The 11139-nt window shown below is 33.0% G+C and overlaps 1 long non-coding RNA gene across 1 annotated transcript in view; it reads right to left on the reverse strand.

The window, feature by feature from the left end:
- Positions 1–9555: 9555 nt before the first annotated feature.
- LOC148951997 (uncharacterized) overlaps positions 9556–11139 on the reverse strand; it is a 13568-nt gene continuing 11984 nt past the window's right edge. The window contains exon 2 of the long non-coding RNA XR_016141761.1: positions 9556–9784. This is a non-coding gene — a long non-coding RNA (uncharacterized LOC148951997). The remainder of the gene's footprint in view (positions 9785–11139) is intronic.

The raw sequence follows: 11139 nt of genomic DNA on the forward strand, positions 1-11139 counted from the left end.
TGTAAATAAATCTATAACATACGAAGTCAGTTAGTAATTTGTAATTTGCTATTATTTATTTCAGTTTTTATAAGACACAAATTTTACTAATATTCTAGAATTATTCTTTTTTGTTTTTGGCGTTTTAGATATTTTTCATCATTTTCATAACATGATCAAAGTAAAAGAAGAATAAATTAAATGAACATTTTTAATTTATTGTTTTTTGTATTTTTATATTTTATGTCATCTATTTCAATTGATAACAAGGTTACTTTTAGGGGATATGTAATCACTGGTTTTGAAAAATATTTACATAAATCTATATCTTACTAATTCAAAGAGCAATATGATACTGTCTATTTTTTTTTCAGTTTTAAAAATCCCCATGTATTACTAAATTTCTAGCATTCTTCTTTTTTTTATTTTAGCTTTTTATATATTTTTCACCATTTTAGTCAAAGTATCAAAGGATAATCAGAATAAATACATTGCACCTTTTAAATTTATTGTTTTTGAATAGTGTTATTGACTGGCAGAAAAAGCAAAAGAGCAAATTATGACTTTCCTGGAATATGCGCTCATTCGTTTTACATAATGTTTACAAGAATTTATATCATACTAATTCAGTAAGCAATATGTATTTGTATAATCTTTTGTTTCAGTTTTGATAATCTATATATTTTACTAAATTTCTAGCATTCTTCTTTTTATATTTTAGAGTTTTCAATATTTTTTATACTTTTCATCACCGGATCAAATGAGAATCAAAAAAAATAAATTGCACCTGTTAAATTTTTTGTTTTTTTAATAGTGCTATTTACTTGTAGCAAATGCAAAAGAGAAAATTAGGACTTCGGGAATATGCACTCACTGTTTTTGCATAATGCTTATATAAATATATATCATACTAAGTCAGAAAGCAATATCATATCGGCTATTTTTTTTTCAGTTTTGATAAGCTCCAAATTTTACTAAATTTCTAGCATTCTTCTTTTTTTATATCAGTGTCTTATTTATTTTGCATCAAGCTCATCCACGGCTCGGAGGATAAGAAAAAAAAATTTAAAGCACCTTTGAAATTTATTGTATTTTGAATATAGCTATAGGCTAGCAGAACATGAAAATTAGCAAAAGGGAACTTGTAGGGACTATGCGATCACTCTTTTTACATAAATCTATATCATACTAATTCATTAATCAATATGAAATTGTCTATTCTTTTTTTAAGTTTTTATAAGCAACAAATTTTTATAAATTTCTATCATTCTTCTTTTTTTATTTTATTTTTTTATATATTTTTTATCATTCTCCTCAAAGTCTCCAATGAGAAGCAGAATAAATACATATCACATGTGAAATTTATTGTTTTTTGAATAGTACTATTGGCTTGTAGCAAAAGCAAAAGAGCAAATGATGACTTTTAGGGAATATTTAATCATTCGTTTTAAATAATATGTACATAAATCCATATCATAATAAGTCAGTAAGCAATATGTTACATTATAATCTTTTTTTCAGCTTTAATAAGATCCAAGTTTTAATAATTTTCTAGCATTCTTCTTTTTTTATTGGAGCGTCGTATATATTTATTCCCCATGTAAATAACTGCTCCCAGTAGAAGAAAAATATATTTAAAGCTCAAGTTAAATTTATTGTTTTTGACTATATCGAGTTGCTGGCATCAAATTACATTGATATAATAATGACTTTTCGGGACTATGTAATCTTTCGGAGTATATAATTTGTAAATATTTTTATACCTTAATAAGTCATTAAGTAATATGTAATGTATTAATCTTTTTTTAAGTTTTGATAAGCTCTAAATTTTACTAATTTTCTTGCATTCTTCTTTTTTTAGTTTAGTGTCTTCTATATTTTTTATACTTTTAATACAACTATCGAATGAGAATAAAAATAAATTTATTGCACCTGTTAAATTTATTGTTTTTGAATAGTATTATTGGCTGGCAGATAAAGCAAAAGAGCAAATTATGACTTTTCGGGAATATGTAATCACTGTTTTTACATAATATGTACATAAATCTATATCATACTAAGTCATTCAATAATATGCAACTGGCTATTTTTTTTTCAGTTTTGATATGCTATAAATTTTAATAAAATTCATTCAATCTGCTTCTTTTTTTATTGTAGTCTTATATATTTTTTATCATTTTGATAAAACGATCCTAGGAAAAAAAGACTAAAAATATTTCACCTGTGAAATTTTTTTTAATATTACTATTGTCTTCTAGCAAAAACAAAAGAGGAAATTGTGACTTTTCGGTAATATGTAATCATATATAATCAGTAATTTTAAATAATATGTAAGTTTTCTTGATATTTTCAGTTATACTAAGCTCATAAATTTAATAAAATTTGAATATTTTTCCTTTTTTTATTTTTCTGTATTTTTCATGCTGCAAATTTATTTTTCTGTATTTTTTCATGCAGCTACAAGCAAATCGTAGCTTTTCAGTAATATGCAATAATTAATGTTCAGTAATCAGTACTGAGCAATAGGCCTCGGCCTCATTTACCCTGTACTTGCGTTTTGGAGACGAAAAACTGCCGTACAGAGATTATTTTCAATTTTTTGGTTTTTTAACTAAAGTTACAAAAAAACTCAAAATCCAGAAGAGGACAGCAATTTTTGGTCTTTCTTAAGTGCCAAAAAAGTATTTGTGAAAACTACCGAGGTGATTGCCCCCCACGTATTTGTGTCCCTATGTAAAGCATAAATTTGGTTTCGGTCATTACTATAAAAACAACTTTTATGAATAAATCTTTCATTCCTTGCACAAAACAGATTTCAAATTTTAGTCCTATTTTTCTTTTTGAAAAATAAATATTTATTGTAATTTTAAACAGTCAGAGATGATTCTAGTAAACTTTCTTATTTCTCAATAGCTTTATTATTAAGGTGAGTTTGTGAGTGACAGCTTTGGTTTCATGAAAACCGAACAGACACAAAACAGCAGTTATGCTATAGAACTTTATTTATAGAATTTCTTTAAAGATGGTTCTCGGATACTTTTAAGATGATCAGTTTTTTTTTTGTTTTTTTTTACTGAGTTATAAAGTTCATAGCAAAATTTGATTGGATTCCCATTCAAGTGACATACTTCACCTGTGGTAATTTTTAAAGACCGTATGTGACCTTGTCAAACATATTTCCGAAGCTGACACTAAGCAAGTTCTATTACTTAGTTCAACCCGTCTCCCTTAATACCCCTAAAAACTCATTTGTTTATTATTTTAAAAGTGAGTTCAACAGACACAACTAAGGCAGAAGACCTAAGAAAATGATTCACTAGGGGTAAATCAGGTCCTTCTGCCAAATATATCTTCTTTGCGTAAACAACTGCTCTCTAATAGCAGTTAATAAAACCCAAGAAATTAACTTGGGTTCAGTTGCACGGACGTACAGTTGCAGGGATTCAGTTGAACGGGGGCTCAGTTGCACGAGGGTTCAGTAACAGAGGTTCAGTTACACGAGGGTTCAATTACAATGATATCCTCCGATAAAGTTGAACAAACCTAAAAAGTGTGTGTCAGTTTCTTACTCTCCTCTTAAAGGTTTTGTAGCACAGGCAGTGCTTAGATTGTGTAATAATTTTCTGGGATTCTTGCAAATTTCCCAAAACATCAATTAGTGGAAATGAACAAAATTAGCAAGAAATACAAAACATTCATTTTGGATAATTTTAATCTCCAGCAATATTTTGGAGAACCCATTTTCTTTTTGGAAAACTCAGGAATCATGTAAGCATAGCACCAGGTGGTTTACATGGCCAGTTTGAAAAGGTCTATTTGGCCCAGGAGGTATGGTAGGCCAGTCATCATTGAGGGGGATTTTCTTTGCTCTAACTCAAAGAGAAGCAAATATGGTTTTATTCACAGGATGATATATTTCTGAATACCCTATGGAATGAGATTTGTAGCCATTCTAACTATTCTACTTTGAAACACCGTCAGTTGGTCACGGCTTGAAATTTTGGAGTCAGAAACAGCATTAAACGAGCCTTGTCCTTTTATCAGATGTGACACAAATGGTGTGAATAGAGAATTTCAAACATGGTCCAACAAAAATTCAATATACTGAGGTTTCTGAAAGGGTTAAATTAGTTACAACAAAAGAAGCCACAAAAAAGTTAACAAAACCACAGGAAAATGTTGATCCTCTTCCACTCCCCCAAAAATTGCTCAACTCGTAAAAACGTAACAAAAATGTATATAAACAAATTTTTTATGCGTTTTTTAAAGTTTTTTTTTGTATCCCTGCATGAAAAAATCCTGGATTCCCCCTTATTTTAAAATATACTTTTCCCGGTTGTTCGTATCGGTAGGAGGGTAATCGATGGGGGGCTGTTCATCATTTCCCTTTTAGTGTTTTTGTTTTATTTGGGGTATATGTCGATGTATTTGGATTTATTTTTATTATTCCCTGATTTATATAGATCTTTTAACTTTTGAAACGAAATCCTTTGAAATTACCGAAATATCCCAAAGAAAAAATGGATCGCTACAGCTGAAGTTTTCTTCGATTTCTTCAATGAAGTTGACGATTACTACATATTTGGAAGTAGTCTAAAAAGTACATTCTTCTGATGTCACCTATATGTTACATAAATAAGCTTTTGTATTTTATTATTCACTAAGATCCCTCCTTACTTTCGGTCAATTAGTATCAAGTGTTTGATACCAAGCACATCTGAGAAGCAGCACACTGAACCTACCATAAATCACACTTGCAAACAAGATGGAACCCCCCCCCCACTCCCCTCTTGGATATTAGCCGAAACGAATAATTATTTGGAACCATGTTTTTCCTACAACTGAACTTCATAAATCACTTGAGACTATTAAAAGTCTATCAAGAAGGCACACTTGTGCCTCTTTAAAGAGGCGACCCACCACAATGTTAAGCGATATCCGGTCCTAGCGGTCGCAGAGAGACGGCGGTGATCGCATTTTGTAGCCTAGGCTCAAACTAAGAAACTTGCAAAATTTCACCCCCTCCGACTTTATCTTCATGGGGGAAAGTGGGCCGGAAGTTTCGACCCTCCCACCACAGCCCCCCTTTAACGTTGTTAAACGTGTGTTTTGACGACGATTTGTGGACAAACCGTCCGATGTCGTTTGGAACCAAATAAGATTATTCAATAGCGTGCTGCGAAGTGACTGTATCGAATGGATAGGAATTTGAATCAAGTTTAGCGTTCTCAAGTTTAACCTGAGTATCAGCAACCACTTCCATGTTATTTAAGCTCGCAGGGGCAGATAAATAATCCGCAGACGACGCGCCGACGTCACTATTAGAAATAACTAACCTTGTTCGCTTGGGTGCAAAAAATGATATTACATCACATTTCATTTTCATTTTTTGAATCGCTCTTCACTTAATAAAGTCGGAAACTAAAACTACCACATTTACAATGGTCCTGTGACCCCTTTATGTTCCTGTTTCACAATTACAAGTTCTGCAACACAAGACCCACTGACTGCAATAAATTAGTGATTATCAAGGTCACTGTTTGCAAATTTTTTTTTATATTCATTTTTGTTACCTTAGCACGAGTCGGACAAAAATTTCGGGGGGGGGGGGGAATTCAAATCGGGTAACCCCCTTCTCCCTTGTGAGGATTTGAAGCCTACTAATCCTTACTATATAATGAAAAATACTCACTTCAGGTATCAATTGCATAAATAAAACACGTTTGAGAATTCTATAAATGCTATATAAATGTCAGAGCTAAAGATTAGTGACTGGCCAAGACAAGGGTGTATCAAGGATTTTGTTGAGGGGATACAAAACAATTTTTAAAACGCATCAAAAATTTGATTATATGCATTTTTTTTATGTTTTTACGATCCGAACAAAGTTTCGGGGTAGGGGGGGGGGGGTTCAAACCCCGTAAACCTTCCTTTATTACGAAACGGGGGTAACCCCCCCCCCTCCGGAAATATTTGTCATACTCGTAAAAACACAACAAAATGAGCAAAAACATTTTTGTGATATGTTTTTTAAATTTATTTTACCCCCCCCCCCCCAAAAAAAAAAAAATCCCCCCAAATAAAAATCTAGGGTACGGCCCTGTTTGAAAGAGAGGAATGGCTGGATATCATCTTATGTTACATACATTTTTTGGAGATAAAGTAGTTGGGAAGGTCGGCTGGTTTTTTCAAAATTAATTCAAAACTATGGTGCATAGAGACCATTTTCTTTAATTTATCTAATAGATTTTTTAATTTATTTAATAGATTATCTAATAGATAGATTAAATCAATTATCTAGTAGATTTAAAATTTGTGCATAGATTTGTTTTATAGAATTATTTTTTAATTTATTTTCAAGTAGATTATTATATTGCAAATGGTCCTAAAATACTTTTAGTGTTACTGAATAAGATCTCGTATGTTCATATTACAGCCAAAAGGGCTATTGACTTTGACAGACGCAAAACATTTTTAAAAGGCTCCCAAACTGGCATATTATATTACTGCATAAAAATATGTATTCAATGTCGTAACTCAGGAAGAAGTCCTTACTGAGCTTGATCCAAAAGGCTATGAAGAAATTGCTACCTAAAACTATTAAAATTTGTCCCCACATGTAGGATATATGTTTGAAACTTGTGCATATACTCTAACTGTCATTAAGGAGATAAGAAAATAATCAGCAAGGTGGGTGCCTTTTTTGTTTATTCATAATAATAATAATAAAAACAAACCTCGAGGTGGTACAAGAATAATATATCAACTTATCCCAGCAGACTTTTTAACGGCATTTTTGTGTAAATTGGAAGAGAGTGGCCTGTTTCTTGCCCAAGCCCAACAACAGCAACCTAAATAGATACTAAGGAAGGGGCATCTCAACGTTAAAAAAGGGGGTAATGACGTACAGATGAACAAGTATTTGTCAGACAAACTTTTCGATAAGCTTCAAACCAACCAGAGACAAATATTTCCCAAGCCCATTTTTTCAGTCCCCTAATACCCCCCCCCCCCCGCGCAAACACAAAATTAAAATACCCACGACTTAAGAAACAATCTCTGAAAGCGCCAAGGCCGAGCCCAGGTTTTTTTTTTTCCGAGGGTTTTTCACTCAAAGTTTTTTTTTTTGGGGGGGGGGGGGTTACACAAAAAAACTCAAGAAACGCATACAAAATTTGTTTATGTCCATTTTTGTTACGTTTTTACGAGTCAGACAATTTTTAGGGGGGGGGGGGGTCAAACCCCCTAACCTCCCCCCTCCTGGATATGGCCTTGGAAAGCGCGAAGCCGATGAAACAGTCGAGATAAAATACGCCCAACTATTACTTTTCCAACTATTACTTGTTCACTTTCTTCTGTTCTATGTGTGTACAATCAATATCTTGCATGTAAGGCCGTATCCAGGGGTTTTATTAGAAGGTTTAAACCTCCCCCCGAAATATTTATCATATATACATATTGAACAGGTTTTTGCGGCTTAGTGCTGATGCCCATTTCTAACCTTAACGATATTCTGATTTTCTGGTCTAAATCTGAAGCTACGAGACTTTTAAAATAATTTCTTTGGAAAGACAAAAATTTATCTCGTTAGAAAAAAAATAAATCAGTGCGAAATAAAACTACAAAAATACACCAAGCATCTTAAATTAAAACTCTTTCTGTGTCTCATCTGGGCCGATAAAATGACTTCATATGTCTACCAGACAATGAAGTTGTCGGCGTACAAATTATGGTACAAGGTAACGTAACTATATACAAGAGATTTTCCATACAACGGAGAATAGAACATTTGCCAGAGAGATGAAGCCTTGGGATGCATAAGCGCTAAAGCAATTATGACTTCCTTGGGGGCAAAACATTTTAAATGAAGCTTAATGTAGTGTTCGTTATCTAATGTTGAACCATAAATATCCCAAATGCTAAACAATGAAAAGGTTGTCAGACGGTTGAGACATGAGGGCACAAAAATCACAATAAACGAATCTGGGCTCATTTTTCGGTTTATGCCTTGCGATGCATAAGCGTCAAAACATTTATTGCATTTTTTTTTGGGGGTGGGGGGAGAGGACCAAAGTTTTTTAACTGAAACCTAACATATTGTCCGATATCGGATGCAGAGCCATAAATATCTCAAATGCTAGACAATGAAAAAGCTGTGATATAGCTGAGACTTGAGGGTACAAAAATCCCTAAAAAAAATTTAACTTTTTTTTTCGGTTGACTTCAAAATTTACTAAAGTTAATATGATTTCAAGTTTTACAAAAATTTCTCATGATCAAAATGCTTTAAATTTAAGATAGCAACAGGTCAACATAACTGAAACTCAAAATGTTACCTTCAGTCGTTAACAGAGAATGATGAATGCATTAGTAAAAATATTGCTGAATTTTCTGCGACTGAATTGGTCTTGCAAAATAAAATACCACAATTAAGCAAGTCAATTAAAATTGTGCTAGAGACCGAACTTTCAAATCCTAACAAAGGAATATTTCTGATAGAACACATCTAATATTCTTAGGAAGGCTGTAATAAAGTTTTATAGCCTACACAAATATGCTAGACCCCACATTTGCTTACCGGTTGGGCATCACTGGGTTTGCTATATTTATGTTCAGTTATATTATTGTAGAAAAAGTTACATTAAAAAAAAGGAGTCTGAAGAAGAAGTTATATTAAAACAATGAAGAGTACACTAAAAAGAATGAGCTAAGAGGAGTCAGTCCATGGTACTTTCAGCTTGGCTATGATATGATGCTTGAAAGTAAGAGTCAACATATTCACTGGCTCTTTCTGGTGTGCAGGAGGCTATAATAGTTCCCACTTGGAACCACCATAGGCTTGGGGGTTGGAGTCTGACCCCTTCCTCCTCACATTTTTAAATAAATATTTCATATATAAATTTACTACTTAACTACAATTTTGGCAATCCCCCTCCCCCTTAATAAATCATTCAAAAGAGTATGGGTAACTTATAAGAGGGCAAACTGTTGCTAGTGTCGACAAAAAACTATCAACACCATCTAGCGTTTGGCAACACTTGGCATTTTTTAGTAATAATAAGAATAATTAATTTAATTAGTATAAATGGTAAAGTTAGGGTAGTAACAAGTATCTAATCTAATTTCCTGATAGGAAAATGATTCCAGAGCTTAAAAAAATGCCAAGTGTCGCCACATGCTAGATGGCATTGATAGTTTTTTGTTGACACTAGTGACAGTTCCCACTCTTTTAAGTTACCCATGCTCTCTGAGTCAGCGCTTGGATTTTCTTTTCTAACGACGAAGAGATTTGCATAACATAGTCCAGCTCCCATTAGTAATTTTCAACTCAGTTGTATGTAATTCAGTTGAATTACATACAATACACGTTTTCAGCTGTATATAGAATAACAAGTCTGAAAACACCCACGTTCGGGAAGTTCCACCGATGGCAGATTTCCAGAACTTTTGTTTCAAAAGTTGTTTTCTTTAACTAATTTCAATTTATTGCTAAACTTTCCACTTATATATCTTCAGCAAAACTTCGAACAAAAACCTAAAATGCCTCAACTTTATATGAAAAAACAGAGCCAACAATAAATATTAAAATTTCTATTCCAAAATCAAACCAACACAAGAATTTTAACTTGTCAAAAATTCAAATTAACAAATATACAATAAAAGTAAAAGTAAGTAGAGTAATTTGCCTAATTTACGAGTAAATGAAGAGATGATGCTGCTAATGAAGAGAATCAACAACTTTAACTTCTCCATTAGGGAAACGGGTTTCCTTCCTTCCATCCGAAAAAGTTGTTATCAAAGTACCCTAGAAAATAGATTCAAGATATTAATCATTCAGCTTGTATCCTACCTTTAATGAGGGATACACTATCCCTAATTATGGGTTTTGTTATGCTGTTACCGAAAATTCGTTAAAAAGCTATTGAATTATGCAAGAAAGAAGGGAGGAAGAAAATAACGGAGAAAAAAAGAACGAGAGACAGGGAGAGAAAGAAAGAGAGAGAGTTGAAGCTCTTAACTGCAATAATGGTAGGGAAGCTGTTTTACGCGTCATTAGCAACTGTTCTTAGGCCTGCTGCATACTTAAAATGTTTACTCGGCGTGGGTATCACTTAACTAGCTTGTATATAATTAACAGACTATACCCATGATTGGACGTGCTTCCTAGTAAATATTCTAGCTAAGTAAAAAAAAAAAAAGAAAGAATGGAAAAAGAAACTACAAATGCACCAGATACTGCTTAATATAATATCAGTTCTAAACTGCTAAGAACAATGATGCCACTAATACAAACTTGTCACAGGTTTAAGCCACTTGAGGCTAATACATTTGCGAATACTTCTTCATTTCACCCTGATTATAGCTCCTACACTTACCAGCTCTTAACCAATCCCTAAATACTTTTTAGCTATTTTCTATAGTTTCATTTCAGCGTAATCTGGCACGTCCTACCTTTCATTTATAGCCTTGCGTGATACACAGTATAAGGTCTCTATCCATCTAAAAGACGAGCACTCTTTTACTATTGTTTACTGAGTGAGATCCACAGTATATAAATAATATAACAGTAAGATCACGGGTCAGTGATTTTTGGCACTACATCCTCGGCGAGTACAAACAGCTCCTCCCATTTAATCTGTAATCAGGGGGTCAGTGTATAAGGTTGAAGTCAAGTTTCTCGTTCAAAAGAAATCTGACTTGTCTACCCGTGAAAAAATTGAATGTCGCTTATGTTTATAGTTGTTTAAAATAATGTTCTCCGGAGCACTTGCATCTCGGTCCGGGTTTGTATGATGGTTAAGATAAGGAATAATCGTACTGTGTTATATCTATATACAGTGGTGAGATCCTACCATTCTCCTCACAAAAAGTTGTGTTTGACTTCTCGTTGATGACCCTAGCCCCGACAATTATTTTTAAGGGGTGTCTCGATTCGGAAAATATGTGGGCTGTGACATATTTACGCCCACAAAATACGTGCCTACCTACTCTCCTCATGGTGGTGCTTAGGGTGCTTAAATCATGTGATAATCTTGAAAAGATTATTCTACATTATAGCCCTACATTACAGTGCTATACATTACAACCTTCAAAATACGTGCCTATCTATTTTCCTCATGGAGACCATTAGGGTTCTTCAATCCTATGATAATTTAAAAA

This window comes from Artemia sp. Qi Xiang Cuo, chromosome 5 (genome assembly GCF_049724085.1).
Source record: "Artemia sp. Qi Xiang Cuo chromosome 5, ASM4972408v1, whole genome shotgun sequence".
Lineage (NCBI taxonomy): Eukaryota > Metazoa > Arthropoda > Branchiopoda > Anostraca > Artemiidae > Artemia > Artemia sp. Qi Xiang Cuo.